Source organism: Ranitomeya imitator, chromosome 2 (assembly GCF_032444005.1).
Source record: "Ranitomeya imitator isolate aRanImi1 chromosome 2, aRanImi1.pri, whole genome shotgun sequence".
Lineage (NCBI taxonomy): Eukaryota > Metazoa > Chordata > Amphibia > Anura > Dendrobatidae > Ranitomeya > Ranitomeya imitator.
Genome location: NC_091283.1, coordinates 420,359,129 through 420,385,389, shown reverse-complemented (window position 1 = coordinate 420,385,389; position 26,261 = coordinate 420,359,129). Strand labels below are relative to the sequence as shown.

General features: G+C 43.9%; 1 non-coding gene and 3 pseudogenes across 1 annotated transcript; all 4 read right to left on the bottom strand.

The window, feature by feature from the left end:
- Positions 1-4,265: 4,265 nt before the first annotated feature.
- On the bottom strand, positions 4,266-4,484 carry LOC138668113 (U2 spliceosomal RNA; annotated as a pseudogene).
- A 7,036-nt stretch (positions 4,485-11,520) lies between these two features.
- Positions 11,521-11,734, bottom strand: LOC138668094 (U2 spliceosomal RNA; annotated as a pseudogene).
- Positions 11,735-14,525: 2,791 nt separating this feature from the next.
- LOC138668041 (U2 spliceosomal RNA) lies at positions 14,526-14,726 on the bottom strand (annotated as a pseudogene).
- A 6,384-nt stretch (positions 14,727-21,110) lies between these two features.
- LOC138668085 (U2 spliceosomal RNA) lies at positions 21,111-21,297 on the bottom strand. Its single transcript, XR_011319075.1, has one exon. It is a non-coding gene; the product is annotated as a U2 spliceosomal RNA (small nuclear RNA).
- Between the last annotated feature and the right edge of the window lie 4,964 nt (positions 21,298-26,261).

The window sequence follows — 26,261 nt, the reverse complement described above, 5'->3', positions numbered from 1 at the left end:
TGGGATAAAACATTAAGATTTCCTAAAAGCATGGTCTCATCAATATTTTTAATGCTAAAAAGATCATTATAAAAATTAAAAGTTTTCTCTAAAATGCACCCAATGGAGGTCTCTCCTTCCAATTCCACAATCATTTGTTTTTTGTCATTCACTTTTTTAAAGAAAAACCTCGAGCATGACTCACCCTCTTCCAAGTATTTTACACGGGCACTAAAGATGACCTCTTTACCTTTTTGGTCCAGGAATTTGTGGATTTCAGTCTGGATTTTGGCCATCTCGCCATCCACACCAGGCACTCCCCATTCCTTAAGCCTATGGAGAGTTTGCAACCTGACATTAATATCTCTAAAACATTTTCTTTTTTCCCGTGCCTTTCTTTTGCCAACTTTGATAAAAAACTCTTTAATACGGGTTTTAACACACTCCCACCATCCCAGCATACTCTGTTTTGGGTGTTTCCGCCCCCTCCAAGATTTATATTTGGCTATAAAGTCTGCCCTTACCAACTCGTCTTCTAAAAGGAGAGTATTAAGTTTCCACATACCTTTCCCTACATTTGCATCCCCAGGAACCTGCAGGTTGGTATGTAGCAATGCATGATCAGAAAAGATGTTTTCCATTAGCCCTGCGTTACTGGATTTAAAAACATCATTAGAACAAAAAATAAAATCAATGCGAGAAGACAGCCCTCTACCCTTCCACGTATATCCTGGGTCAGAAGGGTGGGACTTCCTCCATGTATCTAGTAATTTAAGATCTGTCACTAGGTGTTTTAACAGACTAGATGTTTTGTCTGTTCTACCAGCCCCATCACCACCACTCCGCCCCTCTCCCAGCATGACACAATTAAAATCCCCTCCCACTATTATTGGAGATGGACCTGTTAAAAACAAAGATATGTCATTAAAAAGGGAGGCACGTTCATTTTTCTCGGGGGATGCATAAATATTCATAAGACGACAGGTAAAACCATTTAAAACAACGTGGACTAATAAGGCACGGCCTGGAATAATTTCAGTGACAGATAAGATATTTACATTTTGGCCTTTGAATAAAATCCCAACCCCAGCAGCTTTATTTTCATTTGACCCTGACCAGACAGAGGGTCCTGCTGTCCAGTCTTTAATTAGGTTGGAATATGAAAGTCCATGATCAATACCGCATTCCTGCAGGAAAAAGACCTCAAAACTCAAAGTCATTATCCATGTAAACAAAGCAGCCCTCCTAGTGGGGCTCTTTAAACTTCTCACATTCAGTGAGGCAATGTGGATGTCTGCCATGTTAAGTCTTTTTATGATGATTCTTGGCTCTCAGCATCAGACTCGATAATCTGTGATACGGCAGGTGATAAAGATGCCACAGTCACTAAACTGGCAGTATCCTCGGAGTCCGTGTATTCCTCTATTACATTAGTCCTTTCTGGGCTGAGGAGAGGTGGAGCAACAGCCAGAAAGATTTTACGAGATGACTCAGGTGGGCCTCCCTCCTCCCGAGTCTCCTCACGGCTCCTCTTACCACAGATGCTGAGATCCATCTGGTCCGCAGGGTTCTTTCCAGGCTCTGCAGCTGGTGGAATGTCCATAACCCCGTCAGGGCCTCCGACAGATGTATCCCCAAGAACAGGGTGACGAGCAGGTCCGGCACCAGGATCACCAGTTGACTCATGGCCTCCATCCTTTGGACAAACATCAGGACATCCCTCTGGATTGGCATCTGGTTGGGCCTCTGGACAGGTTTCAGGACAGACATCCGATCCACCGTCAGCATGGTCATCAGCAGGGACCTCCGGATGGACATCAGGAATGGCACCAACCGCTCTGGATACACGCCTCTTTTTTTGATCTTTCTCAGATCTCCTCTGAGGAAGTGCCCCCTCTCCGCCAGGCGGAACCTGGACACCTGCAGAAGTAGGCACGGGTACCGCTACGGCTGTGAGAGCCGAGTCATTAGACTTGGGTACCGTCCGAGCTTCAACTGAGTCAGACCGCTTTAGACCCGCAGTGATGTCCGCAAAGCTCACACCGGTGACCACTGAGCCTGCCCTGCTTGCATCAGCTGGGGCCCCTGTGGAACTAGCCGCAGACGCCCCATAGCCACCACGAGACCTTGTCCGCATAGGACAATTGCTGAACAGGTGATCAGCCCGTCCGCAACTACTGCAGGTCTTTTCGTTTGTGCAGTCCTTTGAGGCATGACCCCATTTACCACAGTTGTGGCACTGACTCATCCGCTCATTTTTACAGTCACTTTGCAAGTGACCAAGGTCGCCACACTTTCGGCATCTGAGCGGCTGTCCGTTGTAAAACAGATAGCCGTGGTCTCTCCCCAGCACCACTGTGGAGGGGGGGTGCATAAGGCCTTCTACACCCCCAGGGTCAGCTCTAAAGCGTACCATAAAGCGCCGTTTCCCGTTCCAGAAACCGCTTCTCCCTTTGACGTTCCCCGTGTACCTTACAGACGTGCAGTATCTGTTCAGGTAGAGCTCAATATCCTCTCGGGACACATGAGGGTTGAACATATGTACTACGAGGGGTACGTCAAGCTCGCCATACAGAGCCGTGAAGACCACTCCATCCAACAGCTTGCTGAAACGCTCGCCCTTAACTCGCTCATAGAAGTTTTGGCAAACAATCTTAGTTGCCAGCGTTAGGACATACGAGTTCTGCCCCTTCTCCTGCAGGCAGTAAACGTCACTCTCCTTCACGCCCAGTAGATTCCTTAGAACCTGTAAGTAGAACTCTCGGGGGTTGTCGTACCCGACATGGTTTTCTGGAACCTCGATTTTAATCGAGTTCCTTATCTGGCCGGCGCCAGACAAGAATTGCCATTCGCATGGCATCGCAGCAGTTTTGGCTAAGGCTTGCCGTGAAGACGGGCTCGGCCTTTCGCCGGGGGATCGCAACTCGTTGCCTGGGGACTAATCCAGCTCCCTAATAGCAGCAGGGGGGTGAAGTCCCACCATAAGTGAGACAATCCCCCCAGGGCAAGGAGCCGGGTACCCCAGGCACCTTCCAGTCAAGACCAAGGCAGCAACTATATGGTCACTACACTTGATCTTAGCCAAAAGGCCGAGAAGCGATAGCCTGAAATGGTTTGCCACTCCGGACGCCCCATGGCCTACAACCAGGACCCACTGTGGAGAGAGCCCAAAAGATGATTGCCCAGGGGAAGACATTTTTTTTCTAAACTCTGGATGCCTTCTCAAATGGCAGTTCTGGTGTGTGTGGGGGTGTGTGGGGGGTGTGTGGGGGTGTGTGGGGGTGTGTTCAAGTTGGGCCCAACGCGTTTTTAAAAAATCTGCCTAACTCCGCCTAATCTGCATAACTCCGCCTGATCTGCATAACTCCGCCCATCTGAACACACCCTCCATCCCTTTGGCGCTCCAGAGTGCAACTATTAGTGCAAGTCTGCAAATTGCCCCTTTAAAAAAAAGACAATCCCCCTACCATGTGGTCTGCTGCTGTTCCAGCAGCAGACTGAAGACGGCGCCATTTTTCTCTGCCTTAGATAGGTCCAGAGCCCATTGTGACACGTGAGAGTTCCGGAGTCAATGGCTGAAGGCCCCATTGTGACAGCAGCAGCAGGTGAAGGTTCCGTGCACAGATTCTATCTACTGCAGGCAGGCAGGCAGGCAGCAGCGCACCTAGTTGGTCAAAAGCATTAGAATACTACTCACACAGTACAAGACAAAATAGACAAGACTAGCACATTCAAGATCATCCATCACAGACACCATTTTTCCTTCTTTATTGAAATACATATCATACACCACAGAATTAAAAGTCAGTAGTGGTCCACAAGAGGGAGCCAATGTTTTACAAAGGAATTTGTGCATGCGGTCACAAATGTAGTATGTATGGCCGAACTACTCGTAGGATACTTCAATTTAAACACTTCATGCTGACAGACAGCAGGCAGGGGCCTAATTTTGTAGATGGCACAATATATTAGCAACACTGTTACAAAGGCCTCATTCGGGCCTACATCTTAACACACCTGTTGCAACCAGCAAAGATTGCTTGATTGCTTGATTGATTGCTTGATTGATTGATTGATTGCATATTGGATGCAATCCAATGCTGAACATGCACAGGTGAAAGCAAGGCACAGGAAATGTTGCAAACGGTCCAGTGAAATTGAGCAAATTGCTACATTTGCCACCTGAAACGTGCTTCTTTGACCCTGAAAAGAATTCTCACAAAGTGTTAAATGACAACTTGCTGGGCTGATTTCAATTCAATCTGTTTTTGGAAACCGGATCAGAGAAGGGGTGCACTGTTCCCGGAGATACTGCAATAACGGGTCAATGCGTGGAGTGGACAGAGCAAGCTCCATTTCCAGCTCCCTGTTCTAAAAATCCATTTAATATATGGTCCCCAAATAGGGGACGTATCAGATATTAAACTGATAAGAACAGATTTTTTTTTTTTTTTTTTTTTTTTTTTTTTTAAACCATTCAGGTTTCAGACATAGTCAAAAGTCAGGAGTCAGACCCAAAAGGGCAAAACCACCTGACGAGACTATCACAAAACTCATCATAATGGCCATATTTTATTTAGCACACCACAACAATCCATAATACAATATCAGCAGAATAACATAAAATCCATCAAAAATCACACACCCGCCACCCAATGCTTCCACTTCAAAAATTTCCAATTACCTTCAGCATCCATACCTCTATCAGCATCCCACTTATAGCAAAAATACAGCTTATCCAATACCATTCTCACACAATCATCAATCTCAAACACTTCTTTCTTATAAACATTCAAATTCCTCACATCCCACAAAACTTCCTTCACACATGCCAAAAACAACCATAACAACATATCATTTCTCCTACTCAACCTACAAAGACCAAACATAACAATTTCTAAGTTCAAACTCCTAATCCCAGTCAGACCCAAACACATCCTGCCTAATCTATTCCATACGTCTCTTGCATACCTACAAGACCAAAAAACATGACTTACATCCTCATCATCTCCACATCCAACCCTAGGACACCTTTCAGACGGCACAAGACCTCTCCTCTTCTGCACACTCCTAACTGGTAAAATACCATACAAAGACATCCAAACAAGATCCTTCTGCTTATTAGTCAAATCGTACTTAGAAACTTTCCCCCACACAGCTTCCGCCTCAGCAGATTTCAAACCATTAATCTCACATATAGACCCATCCACACACATCCTCTTAATTAACTTTTTCTTACTTACAAACTGTTCCATTTTTACGTTTTCCAATCTATACTTCCTCACAAACCGCTCAACATACAAATACCATTCAGGACAAAAAAAACCAAAGGGCTTACTTCTATCAGGAACCACCCACTTCAAACGACCCAACACAGAACCTGCCAAGTACCTCAACATACAGGCAGTCTTGGAAGACTTAGAAAGAGACCCAACAAAAAAACCAATATAATTAATCCCCAGAAAAACCTCCAAATTGGGAAAATCCAGTCCTCCAAGTTCCCTCCTCTTTACCAATATCTCTCGCTTTGCCTTCTCCATTCCAGACCCCCATAAGAACAAAAACAGAATCCGATTAACCTTTTTTAACATCATGTTAGACGGAGGAAACACCAGAGCGATATATAAAATCATGGGCAAAACAACACTCTTAACAACAAGCACTTTACCAGTAAAGGACAAATCCCTTAAACACCAAAAATCAAGCTTCTTGGAAATCCTACGTCCTAATTCCACCCAACACTCATCCCCATTCAAACTCTCACTAAAATCCACCCCCAACACCCTAATACTATCACCAGCTAATACCATACCACAATCCACTACAGAAACATGTTTGAAGAAAACCTTCATATTACTTTTCCCCCAATTAATCCTAAAAGCAGAAGCAATACAAAAAAGACTAACCAATAACCTCACTCTAGCAACTTCACAAACCGAATCACAAAAAACACAAATATCATCCATATAACCCAACACTTTTAAACACCTTCCATCACTCCCCGGAACAAAAAAACCTCTAAAAACCTTATCCTTTCTCAACATCACCAAAAGCGGCTCAATAGCACATATAAACAAGATGGGCGACAAAGGACACCCCTGCCTTACCCCAGAACAAATATCAAAAGGAAAAGTAAAAAAACCATTCACCAACACTCTACTTTTAGCCCCCTCATACATACCAAACAACAAATCAACAAACCTATCTGGAAACCCCATACGCCTCAACACTTTAAACAAAAACACATGAGCCACCCGATCAAACGCTTTCTCAAAATCTAAAGCACAAACAATCACACCACACTTCCTAGCTTTACAATCCCCCAACATATCCCGTACTAACACCACATTATCATGAATCTTTCGACCAGGCACTGCACAAACCTGATCTTCATGTATAACATGACCCACCACCTCTCTCATACGATTTGCCATTAATTTAGAAAAAATTTTGTAGTCAGTGTTCAAAAGAGTAATGGGTCTCCAATTACCCAAAATACGCCTATCACCCTTCTTGAAAATTAACACCACTACCCCTTGCTTCATACTCTCAGTCATCCTTGCACCCCCAAAAATCATACTCATCACTTCCACCACATCACCACCAATCACTTCCCAGTACTTCTCATAAAATTCCCAAGGAATCCCATCATGACCAGGAGCTTTATTTTTGGCTGCCTTAGATACAATCCCTCCAATTTCCTCCTTTGTAACTTCCCCCATTAGAAACTGAAACTCACCCTCCGGGACAAACCTCTCTATCACATCCAAAAACTCATCATCAACACCCAAATCACAAACTTTCCTTTCATATAAACCACTATAAAATTCAGCCACCACTAGTGTTGAGCGATACCGTCCGATACTTGAAAGTATCGGTATCGGATAGTATCGGCCGATACCCGAAAAATATCGGATATCGCCGATACCGATATCCGATACCAATACAAGTCAATGGGACATCAAGTATCGGAATGTATCCTCATGGATCCCAGGGTCTGAAGGAGAGGAAACTCTCCTTCAGGCCCTGGGATCCATATTAAAGTGTAAAATAAAGAATTAAAATAAAAAATATTGTTATATTCACCTCTCCGGCGGCCCCTGGACATCAGCGGGAGGATCCGGCGTCCGGCACGGCTTCTTTCTTCAAAATGCGCGCCTTCAGGACCTGTGGAATGACGTCCCGGCTTCTGATTGGTCGCGTGCCGCCCATGTGACCGCCACGCGACCAATCAGAAGCCGCGACGTCATTCCTCAGGTCCTAAAAGGCGCTCATTCTAGGACTTTAGCTGAGGAATGACGTCGCGGCTTCTGATTGGTCGCGTGGCGGTCACATGGGCGGCACGCGACCAATCAGAAGCCGGGACGTCATACCACAGGTCCTGAAGGCGCGCATTTTGAAGAAAGAAGCCGTGCCGGACGCCGGATCCTCCCGCTGATGTCCAGGGGCCGCCGGAGAGGTGAATATAACAATATTTTTTATTTTAATTCTTTATTTTACACTTCCGATACCGATACCCGATATCACAAAAATATCGGATCTCGGTATCGGAATTCCGATACCGCAAGTATCGGCCGATACCCGATACTTGCGGTATCGGAATGCTCAACACTAGCCACCACCTTCAAAACTTCCATACCACGCACCTCACAATTGTTCCCATCCAACAACACACTCATGTCCCTTCCACCACTACACATCTTTTTGAAAAAGAAACGAGTACACTTTTCATCTTTCTCTCTCACTTCCACTCTTGATCTGAAAATAATCTTCTTACCTTCCTCTCCAAGCCAACCATTCATCTCCTTTTTTGCCCGCTCCAAATCATTCTGCACATCCAGACCCAAAGATTTGCATTTATGCAAATAAGAAATTCTCCCAGCATGCCTTTTATACAACAACCTCCTATTCCATGCCCTTGCATATCCCAAGTGCCTGAAGAAACCACCTATTTTAATTTTAACCCAGTCCCACCACAATAAAAGATTTGAAAAACAGCCTTTCTTCCTACACCAAAAAGCATACTTTCTTTCAAACGCCCTCCTTACATTCACATCATGCAACATACTAACATTCATCCGCCACACACCCCGGCCATGGAAAACATTATTAACCTCAAACACTCCAGACAAACATTCATGATCAGAAAACCCCACCCGCACTTGCTCATACTTCACACACTTAACCGCAAAAGATGTATAAAAGAAAAAATCCAAGCGAGAATCAGTGCACCCATCATCCGCATGATATGTAAAAGGGCCAGGACTAACTTCCACTGCATCTTTAAGTGAAAAATCAGACACCAGCTGCTTCCACCTGTTACCTGTAACATCTACCCTGGATACATAAGACCCAGCCCTGGCATCTTTCTCCAGGATACAATTCAAATCCCCCACAACAAAGGTTGGAAGTTTGCCATGCAAAAAAAAATTCAGTTTATCAAACAGAGCAAGCCTGGCGTTTTTATCAGCATGTGCATAAATATTAATCAACTTAAAATCCCACCCCCTACAGGAAAGAAGCAGACATACACACCTTCCATCCTCCACCACAACACTTTGTTTTAACACAATATCCTTATTCCTAAACAACACCCCGACCCCATCATTCTTATTTACCAAAGAAAAAGACCATATAGCCTCACCAAACCTCCATTCATTCTTCTTAGGACACCTATTCAGACCACACTCCTGCACACATACAATATCACCCCCTTTCAAACTCAAAAAATCCAAAATAGATGCACGCCTAGCCAGAGACTGAAAAACTCTCACATTTTGAGAGATGATTTTCAAACGCATAGCCATATAGCTATCTCAGGAAAAAAAAGAAAAGAAAAAAAACACTGAACATTCAAGTTCCACTGGGGAAGCCAGTTATCCTCTCCAGGTCAGCCACCTTCTCATCGCTAAGATAACCTTGTCCCGGAGACACTGGAGCCATCACCGGAAGGAGAGGGGGGTCAGGGAGCTCAGGGGGGGGTTCTACATCACCTCCAAGTATGTCAAAACGATTCTCAGTTACAATAGGCTTGATTTCCTTCCTCTTCAACCTCTTCACCTGTTTTGCAGCTGATTTTTTGGACACTGCCTGATAAACAATAGCAGCACTCTCTGCTTTAGCTATCAAGGAAGACAAGTCAATATTGGGGGTTTCAGACTGCACAATCTCTGCAGAAGCAGCGGCATCTTCCTGAGCCTCCATGCTTGGGCTATCAAACTCCACCAGACTTGTACTGGGCGTCTCCTCCACCATTTCCGGACTAGATATTATAGCCTCCACCACAGGAAGTTCATCATTCTCAGCCACCATTTGCAATTCCATGGATTCCACGGGAGCCACGGTACTACTACCCACATCAGGTCCTTCCAGAGGGTCTAAGACAGGACTCACTCCAACTTCTGGCACCGCCTCCTCAGCAGCTAAGACAGTCTGGCCTTCAGCAGGCGTGACAGGTGTGGCAAACAACCTGGCAGTCTGTCTAGCAAAATGGGCCTTATCGGAAGCATACTGCTGCCTAAGCCCCGGACACATCTTACAAGTGTGTTCACGACTCCCACACAAATCACAAGCCGGGGGATAAGGACAACCAGCAGTTTCATGTCCCGACCTCTTGCAATTCCTACATGTAGTGCCATGAGTACATTGCTCTTTCACATGCCCATATCGGAAACATGCCCTACAAAAGGTCGGCTGACCAGGGTAATGCAAAAATCCCTTATTACCACCAACAGAGAAATTTGCTGGGGGATGCATTATACCCCCTATGCCGTCTGGGTCAGGCTTAAAGCGTACCCAGAATTTATGCTTCCCATTGAACACCCCAAAGCAATTTCGCTGCATCGGCCCCATTCGCACAGACGAACAATATCTGGCAAGAAAGGCTTTCAACAAGGCAGAGTCAATAAAGGGGTTATAGCAATGCAGAAGCAAAGGCCTCTCAATTATAGAAAAAAGAGGAGCCACAGTCACATACTTCAATGAAGGATGATCCACATTCTCTCTCAAGAGCTGAAAAAAGTTCAAACAATCCTCCTCCTGATAAAAGGTAATATCGTACTGACCGGAAGATGGAAAATCCTGGATACAAAAGACTTTACCCAAATCGATAAGTGCCAGTTCCTTGAGAATGTCTTCCACGATGAAGGAAAGCTGCAAGCCATACTTCTTTTCCGGAGAAATGGTCAAACGCACAGTGTTGCGAATAGCTGCCATGTCAGCAAAGAGTGCCCGAAGCACAAGATCGCCACTCACGGACGCCGGAGAAACTCCACGCCAAGAAAACCCCCCCAGCCCAGACCAGGGTTATTCACCCCGATCTGAGCCAAAAGGCCGAGAAGCAATAGCCTGAAATGGTTTGCCACTCCGGACGCCCCATGGCCTACAACCAGGACCCACTGTGGAGAGAGCCCAAAAGATGATTGCCCAGGGGAAGAAATTTTTTTTCTAAACTCTGGATGCCTTCTCAAATGGCAGTTCTGGTGTGTGTGGGGGTGTGTGGGGGGTGTGTGGGGGTGTGTGGGGGTGTGTTCAAGTTGGGCCCAACGCGTTTTTAAAAAATCTGCCTAACTCCGCCTAATCTGCATAACTCCGCCTGATCTGCATAACTCCGCCCATCTGAACACACCCTCCATCCCTTTGGCGCTCCAGAGTGCAACTATTAGTGCAAGTCTGCAAATTGCCCCTTTAAAAAAAAGACAATCCCCCTACCATGTGGTCTGCTGCTGTTCCAGCAGCAGACTGAAGACGGCGCCATTTTTCTCTGCCTTAGATAGGTCCAGAGCCCATTGTGACACGTGAGAGTTCCGGAGTCAATGGCTGAAGGCCCCATTGTGACAGCAGCAGCAGGTGAAGGTTCCGTGCACAGATTCTATCTACTGCAGGCAGGCAGGCAGGCAGGCAGGCAGGCAGCAGCGCACCTAGTTGGTCAAAAGCATTAGAATACTACTCACACAGTACAAGACAAAATAGACAAGACTAGCACATTCAAGATCATCCATCACAGACACCATTTTTCCTTCTTTATTGAAATACATATCATACACCACAGAATTAAAAGTCAGTAGTGGTCCACAAGAGGGAGCCAATGTTTTACAAAGGAATTTGTGCATGCGGTCACAAATGTAGTATGTATGGCCGAACTACTCGTAGGATACTTCAATTTAAACACTTCATGCTGACAGACAGCAGGCAGGGGCCTAATTTTGTAGATGGCACAATATATTAGCAACACTGTTACAAAGGCCTCATTCGGGCCTACATCTTAACACACCTGTTGCAACCAGCAAAGATTGCTTGATTGCTTGATTGATTGCTTGATTGATTGATTGATTGCATATTGGATGCAATCCAATGCTGAACATGCACAGGTGAAAGCAAGGCACAGGAAATGTTGCAAACGGTCCAGTGAAATTGAGCAAATTGCTACATTTGCCACCTGAAACGTGCTTCTTTGACCCTGAAAAGAATTCTCAGAAAGTGTTAAATGACAACTTGCTGGGCTGATTTCAATTCAATCTGTTTTTGGAAACCGGATCAGAGAAGGGGTGCACTGTTCCCGGAGATACTGCAATAACGGGTCAATGCGTGGAGTGGACAGAGCAAGCTCCATTTCCAGCTCCCTGTTCTAAAAATCCATTTAATATATGGTCCCCAAATAGGGGACGTATCAGATATTAAACTGATAAGAACAGATTTTTTTTTTTTTTTTTTACACTCAGATTACAAGTCCCATCACCATAAATCTATAAGTGATGATGGACCAAATCCATCATCGTGTTAAATCTTATATTATACACAAATACATAATATAATTAAATTACAACAAAAAAACTTCTCAAGTAAAAAACTTAAAGCCATTATCCAAAGCAACCACTGCCACAAAATACCATGCCTTTTCACTTGTGTCAGCTTTATTCAATAATGCAACTAATTTATCTGATATTTTATACCTCCTAGAGAAAGCCATTCTATCTTTAAAAAATGCATCCTGAACATTATCCACTAAATAAATCAAACGTTTTTCATCTCTCAACTTCACTATTATATTCTCATAATACTTTTGGCCCTTTATACCATATAACAGCCGTTCTTCTTCTTGCTTCTTGTTTTCCTCTTCTTGCTTCTTCTTTTCCTCTTCTTGTAAAGACTCTCCTACCTCCGAAGCCCAATCCTCAATGTCACTCATAACACTATCAATTGTTGCATCAGAATCACTTTCATCCGTACTCTTAACACTCTTTTCTTTATCCTTCTCGCCTTTATCACTCTCTACCACAATTTCAGGCTCCTTTTTACTTTCTTCTTTGGCACCTTCTTTATTAGTCTCACTTAATTTTTTTCCCTCTACCGGTTCCACCCCATTCTCTTCCTGTAATTTTTTTATTTCATCAGTCACCACATGTTTTTTACCAGTAGCGTCCTTTGCCTTCTTTCTTTTTGGACAGTTCCTAAACACATGCGTTGAATCAAAACACAAATTACATCTCATTCGATTCTTACAATCCTTTGAGACATGATCTGACTTCTTACAGAAGCCACAAACATCACCTGGACAAGCATCTTTACCATGACCATATCGCCCGCAGATCCTACAGCAAATAGGTAGACCACTGAAAAAGAAATCCCCATTAATACTCCCAATCTTGAATCTTGCTGGGGGATAGAAAAACTCCCCCTGACTATCCACTTTAAAATTAACCAAAAATCTCCATTTAGATGTCCAAAAACCAAACTCATTAAATATCTTACCCTTTGGCACAACCGATTTACAAAAAAAAGACAAAAAAGTAATAATATCTTCTTCCTCCACCAAAGGTGAATACATCTTTATAATGACTAGTTTTTCCTTTATAGGGAAATGTGGGATCACATTTATCCCCTCCATTCTTCCATCTTTATCCCCTGTCATCCTCCTTAGATAATCTTCATATCTGAATCTATCTTGGAAGACTATATCATACACACCCCTCTTGGGATAGTCCATAATAGCTATAACATCTTCAGTCTTTACCTTGAACAGATCCAGAATAAGTTCTTTCATCACAAACTGATAGTCCTTCTGTCCACGAAGATCTTCACGAACCACCAAACGTATCGCATTCCGGACCTTTGCAAACTCTGGCACATAGTTCTTCTCTTCTTCTGTAGCCATCTTCCTCCTGAAACGTACTCCACGTATTCAACAAAGAAACCTTCAACACCTAGGTGTCAGGTAGGTGATCGCCTCTCGTTGTCTGGGGACTAAGCCGGACGCCTATAGCAGCAAGGGGGTGAAGTCCCCACCGTTAAGTGAGGACGATCCCCCAAGGCCGACGAACCGGGTACCCCAGACACCTTAGACCAGACCAAGTACAGCAACAATTAAGCCACTGCACTTGATCTTAGCCAAAAGGCCGAGAAGCGATAGCCTGAAATGGTTTGCCACTCCGGACGCCCCATGGCCTACAACCAGGACCCACTGTGGAGAGAGCCCAAAAGATGATTGCCCAGGGGAAGACATTTTTTTTCTAAACTCTGGATGCCTTCTCAAATGGCAGTTCTGGTGTGTGTGGGGGTGTGTGGGGGTGTGTTCAAGTTGGACCCAACGCGTTTTAAAAAAATCTGCCTAACTCCGCCTAATCTGCATAACTCCGCCTGATCTGCATAACTCCGCCCATCTGAACACACCCTCCATCCCTTTGGCGCTCCAGAGTGCAACTATTAGTGCAAGTCTGCAAATTGCCCCTTTAAAAAAAAAAAGACAATCCCCCTACCATGTGGTCTGCTGCTGTTCCAGCAGCAGACTGAAGACGGCGCCATTTTTCTCTGCCTTAGATAAGTCCAGAGCCCATTGTGACACGTGAGAGTTCCGGAGTCAATGGCTGAAGGCCCCATTGTGACAGCAGCAGGTGAAGGTTCCGTGCACAGATTCTATCTACTGCAGGCAGGCAGCAGCAGCGCACCCAGTTGGTCAAAAGCATTAGAATACTACTCACACAGTACAAGACAAAATAGACAAGACTAGCACATTCAAGATCATCACAGACACCATTTTTCCTTCTTTATTGAAATACATATCATACACCACATAATTAAAAGTCAGTGGTCCACAAGAGGGAGCCAATGTTTTACAAAGGAATTTGTGCATGCGGTCACAAATGTAGTATGTATGGCCGAACTACTCGTAGGATACTTCAATTTAAACACTTCATGCTGACAGACAGCAGGCAGGGGCCTAATTTTGTAGATGGCACAATATATTAGCAACACTGTTACAAAGGCCTCATTCGGGCCTACATCTTAACACACCTGTTGCAACCAGCAAAGATTGCTTGATTGATTGATTGATTGATTGATTGCATATTGGATGCAATCCAATGCTGAACATGCACAGGTGAAAGCAAGGCACAGGAAATGTTGCAAACGGTCCAGTGAAATTGAGCAAATTGCTACATTTGCCACCTGAAACGTGCTTCTTTGACCCTGAAAAGAATTCTCAGAAAGTGTTAAATGACAACTTGCTGGGCTGATTTCAATTCAATCTGTTTTTGGAAACCGGATCAGAGAAGGGGTGCACTGTTCCCGGAGATACTGCAATAACGGGTCAATGCGTGGAGTGGACAGAGCAAGCTCCATTTCCAGCTCCCTGTTCTAAAAATCCATTTAATATATGGTCCCCAAATAGGGGACGTATCAGATATTAAACTGATAAGAACAGATAAGGTTTCAACAAAATTTTATTTAGTCATAAGACATAGAACAACAAGAAAAAAATGAAACCTTTTGTGCAAAAGAAACATAAACAATTACAATAATAAAATACAACAACATGAAACAACTTAATATAAAACAGTATTCCACATATAAAAACACCATCTACGATTCGCTTCCTTCTTCCCCACATCTTTAACATCCTTTAAGAAATAAATAAACATTTCACTAAAAGCCAATTTAATACAATCATTTACAGAGATAAAATCACGGTTAAAAAGTAAAATGTTTCTCGCTTTCCAGATTGCATTTTTGGCACAGTTTATTATACACCAGCATACTTTGAACTGGTGTGTAGTGGGGCAATTAAAAAGTCCATATAAAACATACTCATAGCTAAAATCTTTAAGACCACAAACCCATTTTAAAAGTATCCCCAATCTCCCCCAAAGTTCTTGTGCAAAACAGCAGTTCCAGAAAAGGTGCAAAACAGTCTCATCCTCTCGGCAAGAGTCTCTTGGGCACTTTGCCCGCGCCACCAGGCCTCTCCTGTGCTGGAAGTCTCTGGTTGGGAGGCACTGGTGGGCAGCCATCCATGCGATGTCTTTGTGAATGTTGGCCAAGAATTTCCCAAAAACGTTCCTCCACACACGCTTGGATCTACTCCAGGAGAAGTTGCTCACAGGGGACACTCCTTCTTCTCTTCTCAGATGAACCATCAATTTTTTTCTGTCCAGAAGGAGATCGGCATCCAAGTCCTTTAATTTATGAGTCCTTATCACCTTTTCTAAAACAATAAAATGCTTGGGCGGGCATAATAAAATGGGTGCTGATAAACATGGCCTGAACCATTTTTTAAAGATAAAACCGCAAGTATATTTTAAAAACAGACTAAAAGTAGAATTAGTGTTAAAAACTTTAAAACAAAAACAAAAGAAATTTACATATAAATACAAATGCAAGTCAGGGACATCTTTTCCTCCATTTGTTGTTTCTTGTACATTTCCGTTCGCCTCAGCTTTTCCATTTTTGATCCCCAAATGAACATAAAAATACATCGAGTTAGTTTTTTTAGTATCAACTCAGAAGGAGGATATACCATGGCAACATAAAGCATCATAGGCAATAAAACAGATTTAATAATTAAAAATTTTCCCTTCAATCGACAAGCATCTCAAATTCCAGAAGGAGAGCTTTTTCACCATTTTATGCTGTACCTCCTCCCAGCTCACGTGTCCATCATTTTTAGCATCAAATACTATACCCAAAATTTTTACCTCGTCGTGCCTCAATTTTACTGCTGGTAGGTCATTTGTATCCCAGGAACCCAAAATCAAACATTCAGTTTTATTAAAATTCATTTTAAAACCTGAAGCCTGACTAAAAAAATTGGTGCACATTACCACTCTCCGGAGTGAAGCAGGATCTGTACAGATGGCAGTAACATCATCCATGTAGGCAAATACTTTGACTTGGGCCCCTCCTCCACCCGGAATAGGAACCCCTCGGACCACTTTATCTCTCCGGATCATACACAGCAGGGGTTCCATAGCACAAATAAAAAGAATTGGGGATAATGGACACCCCTGCTTCACTCCGGATTCCAACGGGATAAAATCTGTTAAAAAACCATTGACAGAAATTTGAGAAAACACATTATTATATAAAATCATAATACGAGATAAAAACATGTCGGGGATCGCCATTTGTTTTAAAACTTTAAAAAGATACTCATGCGAGACCCTGTCAAACGCCTTTTCAAAGTCCAGCGCCAACAGGGCCAGGCTCTGACTTCTATCCCTAGAGTACCATATTGCATCTCTAATAACATTTAAAATCTCAGCAATATTCCTCCCTGGTACTCCACATACTTGTTCGGGTTGTATCAATTTATTAATCACAGTTTTAAAACGACAAGCAATAATTTTAGCTAAAACTTTATAGTCCATGTTGAGGAGGGTGATAGGCCTCCAATTCCTGAGGTCATCACGAGCGCCCTTTTTCTTATAAATTAAGGACACTATCCCCCTCCTCCATGACTTAGGCAGCTCTGAACACATAAAAACCTCTTTAAAAAGTGCTAAAAGATCCTCCTTTAAAACATCCCAAAAAGTCAAATAAAATTCAACAGGTAGACCATCTGCTCCTGGGGCTTTCCCTTTTGAAAAACTTTTAAAAACACTAAAAAGTTCTTCCATGCTAAGATCTTCTATTAAAAACCCCTGGTCTACAGAACTTAACTTAAAATCCAGGATATTAAGAGCATCTTGTAAAAAAACATTATTTACACTTTTTTTACTAAAAAGGTCTCTATAAAAATTAAAAGCCACCTTCTTCATACCTTCCACAGTTGTTTCTCCATCAAGACAGGTGATCGTCTCCTTTTTCTCCATCACTTTTTAAAAAAAGAAACGTGTACACTTCTCACCTTCTTCTAAATGTTTCACTTTGGAATTAAAAATTATTTCTTTACCTTTTTGATCAAGGCACAATTGTATTTCAGTTTTTAGGCTTGCAATATCATCTTCCACCTCTAGTCCTATCTCTTTAAATTTATGGAGAGTTTGCAGTCTCATATTTAAATTTACATAAATCTGCTTTTTCCGCCGCGCCTTCCTCTTTCCAGCCCTGATAAAAAAAAACCTTATTTTATCTTTGATCACTTCCCACCAGGATAGGATTTTAATATATGGAGGCCTTAACTGTCTCCATTCCTGGTAGGCATTACAGAAGTCTGACCTCACCTGAGGGTCTTCCAGCAAATGGACCCCCAGACGCCACAAACCTCTATTTATCCTCAGCTCTCCTTGATACTCTATCTTTACGCTTAACATTTTATGATCAGAGAATAAATTAGGCATTAAAACAAATTGTACAGGGCTAAAATCCTCAGATAAAAACATAAAATCGATCCTGGAAGCCACTCCCCGACCGGACCATGTAAATCCTGGGTCCGTCGGCGAAAGCGACCTCCAGGCATCGCATAACTTAAAATCAGTCTGCAAGCTATTTAGTAAAAACACGACTTATCTAACTTACGGATTGGGTCACCCCCTCCTCGGCGCTCATTCACATTCAGGCAATTAAAGTCCCCAGCTACCAAGAGAGGAGATGACCCTACACAGAATACCGGTAGAATTTCAAACAAACGTATACGCTCCTGTTTATCTGGTGGAGCGTACACATTAATGACACGGAAATTAAAATTATTAAAACACAAATGCACTAGGATAGCTCTGCCGGGTACAATCTCAGTAACAGAGGAGATGATGATGTTATTACCTCGGCAGAGCAGACCCACACCAGCAGACTTGTTTTCGTTCGAGCCCGACCATACAGAGGGCCCTAGTTTCCAGTCCTTTTTTATCTCGTTATACCGGATTCCATGCTGCAGACCACACTCCTGTAAAAAACATATATCAAAGTCTAATGTTTCAAAAAAATCAAAAAGAGCAGCCCTGCGGACAGGGCTCTTTAGAGATCTCACATTAAGTGAGAGACACCTCATGGATGGCATTTATGTCATGAGGGAGGAGAGATATCCTCAATGACTTCCATAAACTCCTCAATCACATCTGGCAGTGTGGAAAAAGAGTCAATGTTCTGGGGATCCGAGGAACCCGGTAATGGATACCCAGAAGAGTCCGTGTTCAGCCACATGTCTCCGCTGGGAAAACACACATCCGGAGACTCTGGATTGGCCTCCAGAAGAGTATCCCCTCGCAGCTTCTTTCCAGAAGGCTCAGGCAGCTCACTCGTACAGTCGTCCTCTGTGATAGCTACATGGCCTCTTACTTCCTGGGGGGCCTCCGGATCTGGCACAATGACCTCATCCACACCATCACCTGTAGGAGAAAAAACTGCGGTCTGCTGGCTCGAGTCCCTGGGAATGACTGGGGTCTTCGCCACAGTGCCCCCCACCGCCAACATAGTGGGGGCGCTCTGCTCCAACACACCAGCCTCATTCGAGACCTTCGACACAAGGGTTACCCCCCCAACGGGAGAGTCCCCCTGCTCCAGTCTCTGGGTGGTCCGCCCTCCGCCCTTTTTCCGGGACTTCGACACAGGAGGGCCTCCCTGAGGGCCACCACACTCCTGCTCCGTCCCCACCTTCTCCTCTGTGCCCTTGGCCTTCTCAGCCGCCTCCCCTGCTGTAGGAACAGTGGGACTTGGCTCAGGCCTTACTCCGGTCTCCGGGATACTCAGCTCAGCATGGACCGGGACAATAGCTGGTTCCTGCCTTGGCACGGGTCTCTCAGCCGCCTCTGCATACGTACGGACTTTAGTCCTATGTGGGCATCCTCGGAACATATGTCCAACCTCCCCGCATAGGTTACAAGCCTTCTTTTGAGGGCAATCCTTCATGAAGTGTCCGAATTGACCACAATTGCTGCAGCGGAATGCCCTTCTTTCCACACAATTCCCTTGGGTATGCCCCATCTTGCCACAGTTCCTGCAATACATAGGCATACCTGTGTAGAATAAGTAGCCACGGCTCTTCCCAATGGTGATGGTAGAGGGGGGATGTTCTGTTCCTCCAAAGCCCTCCGGATTTTTCTTCAGCCGCACCAGGAATTTCCGCTTGCCACACCAGAAACCAACGGCGTTTTTAACATTCCCTTGAAAGGTTACTTCATCGCAATAGCGACGCAAACAGGTTAAAATGTCCAGTACTTCCACAAAAGGATTTGGAAAGAAAACAATCATTTGTACCTCCTCTTGGACGAAAAGCAGGGAGAAGACCAGGCCCTCCAGTTCATCAGCAAAGATGTTGTCATTCACCTTTTGGACCAACTGCTGACAACAACCATGGCTCCTAAAGGTAATAGTATAAGTACCTTTCTGCTCATTGTCCTGAAAACAGAAGATGTCCTCTCTGCCGAACTCCAGGATCCCAAGAAGGACGGTGTTGCAAACGTAGCGGATTTCTTTCTCCTTCCGGAATCTCTCCAAGACCTCGATACGGACCGTGTTCCTCATCCGGGGTTCACCCGATGCAAAGGTAAGTGCAGCCGGCATCCTTCCGAGAAAGAACTCCAGCTGTAAACACAAAAAAAGGCTAGCGCCCTTTTAAGGCGATCGCAACTCGTTGCTCCGGACTAATCCTCTCTCCCTATAGCAGCAGGGGGGTGAAGCCCCTCCGAAGAGGAGCGATCCCCCCAGGCCGAGAGAGAGGGTACCGAAAGCACCCGACCTGACTACAATCTCACAGTTAAACTGATCGATCGCAGCCAAAAGGCCGAGAAGCCATAGCCTGAAATGGTTTGCCACTCCGGACGCCCCATGGCCTACAACCAGGACCCACTGTGGAGAGAGCCCAAAAGATGATTGCCCAGGGGAAGACATTTTTTTTCTAAACTCTGGATGCCTTCTCAAATGGCAGTTCTGGTGTGTGTGGGGGTGTGTGGGGTGTGTGTGTGGGTGTGTGGGGGTGTGTTCAAGTTGGGCCCAACGCGTTTTTAAAAAATCTGCCTAACTCCGCCTAATCTGCATAACTCCGCCTGATCTGCATAACTCCGCCCATCTGAACACACCCTCCATCCCTTTGGCGCTCCAGAGTGCAACTATTAGTGCAAGTCTGCAAATTGCCCCTTTAAAAAAAAGACAATCCCCCTACCATGTGGTCTGCTGCTGTTCCAGCAGCAGACTGAAGACGGCGCCATTTTTCTCTGCCTTAGATAGGTCCAGAGCCCATTGTGACACGTGAGAGTTCCGGAGTCAATGGCTGAAGGCCCCATTGTGACAGCAGCAGCAGGTGAAGGTTCCGTGCACAGATTCTATCTACTGCAGGCAGGCAGGCAGGCAGGCAGCAGCGCACCTAGTTGGTCAAAAGCATTAGAATACTACTCACACAGTACAAGACAAAATAGACAAGACTAGCACATTCAAGATCATCCATCACAGACACCATTTTTCCTTCTTTATTGAAATACATATCATACACCACAGAATTAAAAGTCAGTAGTGGTCCACAAGAGGGAGCCAATGTTTTACAAAGGAATTTGTGCATGCGGTCACAAATGTAGTATGTATGGCCGAACTACTCGTAGGATACTTCAATTTAAACACTTCATGCTGACAGACAGCAGGCAGGGGCCTAATTTTGTAGATGGCACAATATATTAGCAACACTGTTACAAAGGCCTCATTCGGGCCTACATCTTAACACACCTGTTGCAACCAGCAAAGATTGCTTGATTGCTTGATTGATTGCTTGATTGATTGATTGATTGCATATTGGATGCAATCCAATGCTGAACATGCACAGGTGAAAGCAAGGCACAGGAAATGTTGCAAACGGTCCAGTGAAATTGAGCAAATTGCTACATTTGCCACCTGAAACGTGCTTCTTTGACCCTGAAAAGAATTCTCACAAAGTGTTAAATGACAACTTGCTGGGCTGATTTCAATTCAATCTGTTTTTGGAAACCGGATCAGAGAAGGGGTGCACTGTTCCCGGAGATACTGCAATAACGGGTCAATGCGTGGAGTGGACAGAGCAAGCTCCATTTCCAGCTCCCTGTTCTAAAAATCCATTTAATATAATGTCCCCAAATAGGGGACGTATCAGATATTAAACTGATAAGAACAGATTTTTTTTTTTTTTTCACTTTTCAAATTAGCTTTATTTAAATCAGACATACATCATAAATTTCAAACAAATCAAAGACTTGAATAAAATATGACATAAAAACAAATACAAATCTGATTTTAAAACGGTAAAAAAAACATAAAACAGTACAATACATATGCATATAAAACTGTGTTCTTTTCTTTTGCTGAGACACATTTACAATTCTTTCAGATTTTTAAAACCATTGTTGTTAAAATAATCCAAGTACAATAAAAATTCACACTTGAATAAAACATGGCTTAAAACAAAATCTGATTAAAAATACAATTAAGAACACAAATTAAAACAATTAATATGCATATAATTTACATATGTAAATACATGTTCCAAATTTGTAAACACCATAATTTTTTTGCTTCTTTAACTCCCATTTTTTTACAATCTCGCAGGTAGTATGTATACATCTCACATAGTGCCAACCCAATGCAGTCATTTACAGAAATAAAATCACGCTTAAACAGGAATATATTTCGTACTTTCCATAGGGATTCTTTAAAACAATTGATCATTAGCCATGCCACTCGTGCTTGTTTCATGGTAGGGCAGGTAATGATACCATAAATACCTGTGTCGCAGGTTAGGGAATGTATCCCACATATCCATTTTAATAGGGTGCCCACTGTTTGCCAGAGCTCCTGAGCATAGGAACATTCCCAAAATAAGTGGAAGACTGACTCGTCTGGCGCACACCTGTCTCTAGGGCATCTGGCACTGGCAACCAAACCCCTATGGTGCTGGAAGGCCCTTGTTGGGAGGCATTGATGGACTACCTGCCAAGCCAGATCCTTTTGGGAATTACTAAGGGCTGGACAGGCAACATTATTCCATACTATCCTGCTTTTGGAAATGGAAAAATTGGACACGTCCTGCATCTCTTCATGACCCTTGCAAATAATTGTCAGTTTCCGCTGGTCAAGAAGAAACTGACGGTCAACATGAGCTAAATCATACTCAGAAATTGTGCTTTCCAGGACTCTGTATTGTTCGGGAGGTGATAGGAGAAAAGGAGAGTTAGCGTTCATGCTGAAATCTAGCTTCCTGAAAGTGAATCCTGTTGCATACCTCAGGAAACACGAGAAAGCCCCAACATTGTACAAATTTTTATAACAAAATACAAAAAACTTTATAAAAATGAACAGTTTTAGGTTGGGAAACGCCTTACCACCATTCTTTTTACTTTTACAAACCACCTCCCTCCTTAATTTTTCCATATTGGACCCCCAAAGAAAGTAAAACATGGGTTTCATAAGCTTTTTTAGGTAAAAGGAGTTTGGAGGGAAGACCATGGCGGCATACAAAATGATGGGAAGCAATATCATCTTGATCACCAGGATCTTACCCTCCATTGACATTTTGCGGATTTGCCACAGGGAAATCTTTTGGTGCAATTTATTAAGTACCAGGTCCCAGTTTTCCTTACCATCATTTGCCTGATTGAACAAGATGCCTAGAATCTTAATTCCAACTGATTGTGTTGGGACCCGGGGGAGGTCTGATTCCCATTGGCCCATTATAAAACAGTCACATTTATTTATGTTTAGCTTAAAACCAGAACCCGCACTAAAAATTCCCGTGATTAAAATTGCTCTATTAATGGATGCAGAGCTGGTGCCATACACTGATACATCATCCATATAACCCAGAGCCTTAACTTGCTGCCACCCCCACCTGGAATAAAAATCCCTCTGATCACTTTGTCCTGACGCAGCAGGCACAACAGTGGCTCAATAGAACAGACGAATAAAAGTGGGGACATGGGACAGCCTTGTTTTACTCCAGAATGGAGTGCCACCTCTTTAGTTAAAAACCCATTAATTAAAACCTGTGCAAATGACTGTTTGTATAAAAGCGATATTTTCTGGATAAAAGACATAGGGAACCCCATCCTTTCTAAAACTTTAAAAAGATAAAAGTGGGAGACCCTATCAAAGGCCTTCATAAAATCCAAGGATAAAATCGCTAATGGTTGTATTCTCTCCTTCTGGTACCAGATCAGATCCCGAATTAAATTAAGGTGCTCCCAGATTGATCTCCCGGGGACCCCACATACCTGATCAGGATGGATCACATTTTTTATAACAACCTTTAGACGACCAGAAATAATTTTTGCAAGGATTTTATAATCAGTATTTAATAGTGAAATGGGCCTCCAATTTTCCAGTTTTGTTCTATCGCCTTTTTTAAAAATGAGGGTGATCATGCTTTTACGCCATGAGTACGGTAAAGAGTCGGCCATAAAAGCTTCACTAACCACTTGTAAAAAATCAGTTTTAATAGTATCCCAAAAACAAATATAAAATTCAATAGGGAGGCCGTCTGATCCAGGAGCCTTGCCATTAGCAAAACTCTTTAGGGCCGCTTCAACTTCAGTTGTTAAAACATTGTTTTCTAAAAACTCCTGGTCCTCCTTATTTAAAAACTGGGATAAAACATTAAGATTTCCTAAAAGCATGGTCTCATCAATATTTTTAATGCTAAAAAGATCATTATAAAAATTAAAAGTTTTCTCTAAAATGCACCCAATGGAGGTCTCTCCTTCCAATTCCACAATCATTTGTTTTTTGTCATTCACTTTTTTAAAGAAAAACCTCGAGCATGACTCACCCTCTTCCAAGTATTTTACACGGGCACTAAAGATGACCTCTTTACCTTTTTGGTCCAGGAATTTGTGGATTTCAGTCTGGATTTTGGCCATCTCGCCATCCACACCAGGCACTCCCCATTCCTTAAGCCTATGGAGAGTTTGCAACCTGACATTAATATCTCTAAAACATTTTCTTTTTTCCCGTGCCTTTCTTTTGCCAACTTTGATAAAAAACTCTTTAATACGGGTTTTAACACACTCCCACCATCCCAGCATACTCTGTTTTGGGTGTTTCCGCCCCCTCCAAGATTTATATTTGGCTATAAAGTCTGCCCTTACCAACTCGTCTTCTAAAAGGAGAGTATTAAGTTTCCACATACCTTTCCCTACATTTGCATCCCCAGGAACCTGCAGGTTGGTATGTAGCAATGCATGATCAGAAAAGATGTTTTCCATTAGCCCTGCGTTACTGGATTTAAAAACATCATTAGAACAAAAAATAAAATCAATGCGAGAAGACAGCCCTCTACCCTTCCACGTATATCCTGGGTCAGAAGGGTGGGACTTCCTCCATGTATCTAGTAATTTAAGATCTGTCACTAGGTGTTTTAACAGACTAGATGTTTTGTCTGTTCTACCAGCCCCATCACCACCACTCCGCCCCTCTCCCAGCATGACACAATTAAAATCCCCTCCCACTATTATTGGAGATGGACCTGTTAAAAACAAAGATATGTCATTAAAAAGGGAGGCACGTTCATTTTTCTCGGGGGATGCATAAATATTCATAAGACGACAGGTAAAACCATTTAAAACAACGTGGACTAATAAGGCACGGCCTGGAATAATTTCAGTGACAGATAAGATATTTACATTTTGGCCTTTGAATAAAATCCCAACCCCAGCAGCTTTATTTTCATTTGACCCTGACCAGACAGAGGGTCCTGCTGTCCAGTCTTTAATTAGGTTGGAATATGAAAGTCCATGATCAATACCGCATTCCTGCAGGAAAAAGACCTCAAAACTCAAAGTCATTATCCATGTAAACAAAGCAGCCCTCCTAGTGGGGCTCTTTAAACTTCTCACATTCAGTGAGGCAATGTGGATGTCTGCCATGTTAAGTCTTTTTATGATGATTCTTGGCTCTCAGCATCAGACTCGATAATCTGTGATACGGCAGGTGATAAAGATGCCACAGTCACTAAACTGGCAGTATCCTCGGAGTCCGTGTATTCCTCTATTACATTAGTCCTTTCTGGGCTGAGGAGAGGTGGAGCAACAGCCAGAAAGATTTTACGAGATGACTCAGGTGGGCCTCACTCCTCCCGAGTCTCCTCACGGCTCCTCTTACCACAGATGCTGAGATCCATCTGGTCCGCAGGGTTCTTTCCAGGCTCTGCAGCTGGTGGAATGTCCATAACCCCGTCAGGGCCTCCGACAGATGTATCCCCAAGAACAGGGTGACGAGCAGGTCCGGCACCAGGATCACCAGTTGACTCATGGCCTCCATCCTTTGGACAAACATCAGGACATCCCTCTGGATTGGCATCTGGTTGGGCCTCTGGACAGGTTTCAGGACAGACATCCGATCCACCGTCAGCATGGTCATCAGCAGGGACCTCCGGATGGACATCAGGAATGGCACCAACCGCTCTGGATACACGCCTCTTTTTTTGATCTTTCTCAGATCTCCTCTGAGGAAGTGCCCCCTCTCCGCCAGGCGGAACCTGGACACCTGCAGAAGTAGGCACGGGTACCGCTACGGCTGTGAGAGCCGAGTCATTAGACTTGGGTACCGTCCGAGCTTCAACTGAGTCAGACCGCTTTAGACCCGCAGTGATGTCCGCAAAGCTCACACCGGTGACCACTGAGCCTGCCCTGCTTGCATCAGCTGGGGCCCCTGTGGAACTAGCCGCAGACGCCCCATAGCCACCACGAGACCTTGTCCGCATAGGACAATTGCTGAACAGGTGATCAGCCCGTCCGCAACTACTGCAGGTCTTTTCGTTTGTGCAGTCCTTTGAGGCATGACCCCATTTACCACAGTTGTGGCACTGACTCATCCGCTCATTTTTACAGTCACTTTGCAAGTGACCAAGGTCGCCACACTTTCGGCATCTGAGCGGCTGTCCGTTGTAAAACAGATAGCCGTGGTCTCTCCCCAGCACCACTGTGGAGGGGGGGTGCATAAGGCCTTCTACACCCCCAGGGTCAGCTCTAAAGCGTACCATAAAGCGCCGTTTCCCGTTCCAGAAACCGCTTCTCCCTTTGACGTTCCCCGTGTACCTTACAGACGTGCAGTATCTGTTCAGGTAGAGCTCAATATCCTCTCGGGACACATGAGGGTTGAACATATGTACTACGAGGGGTACG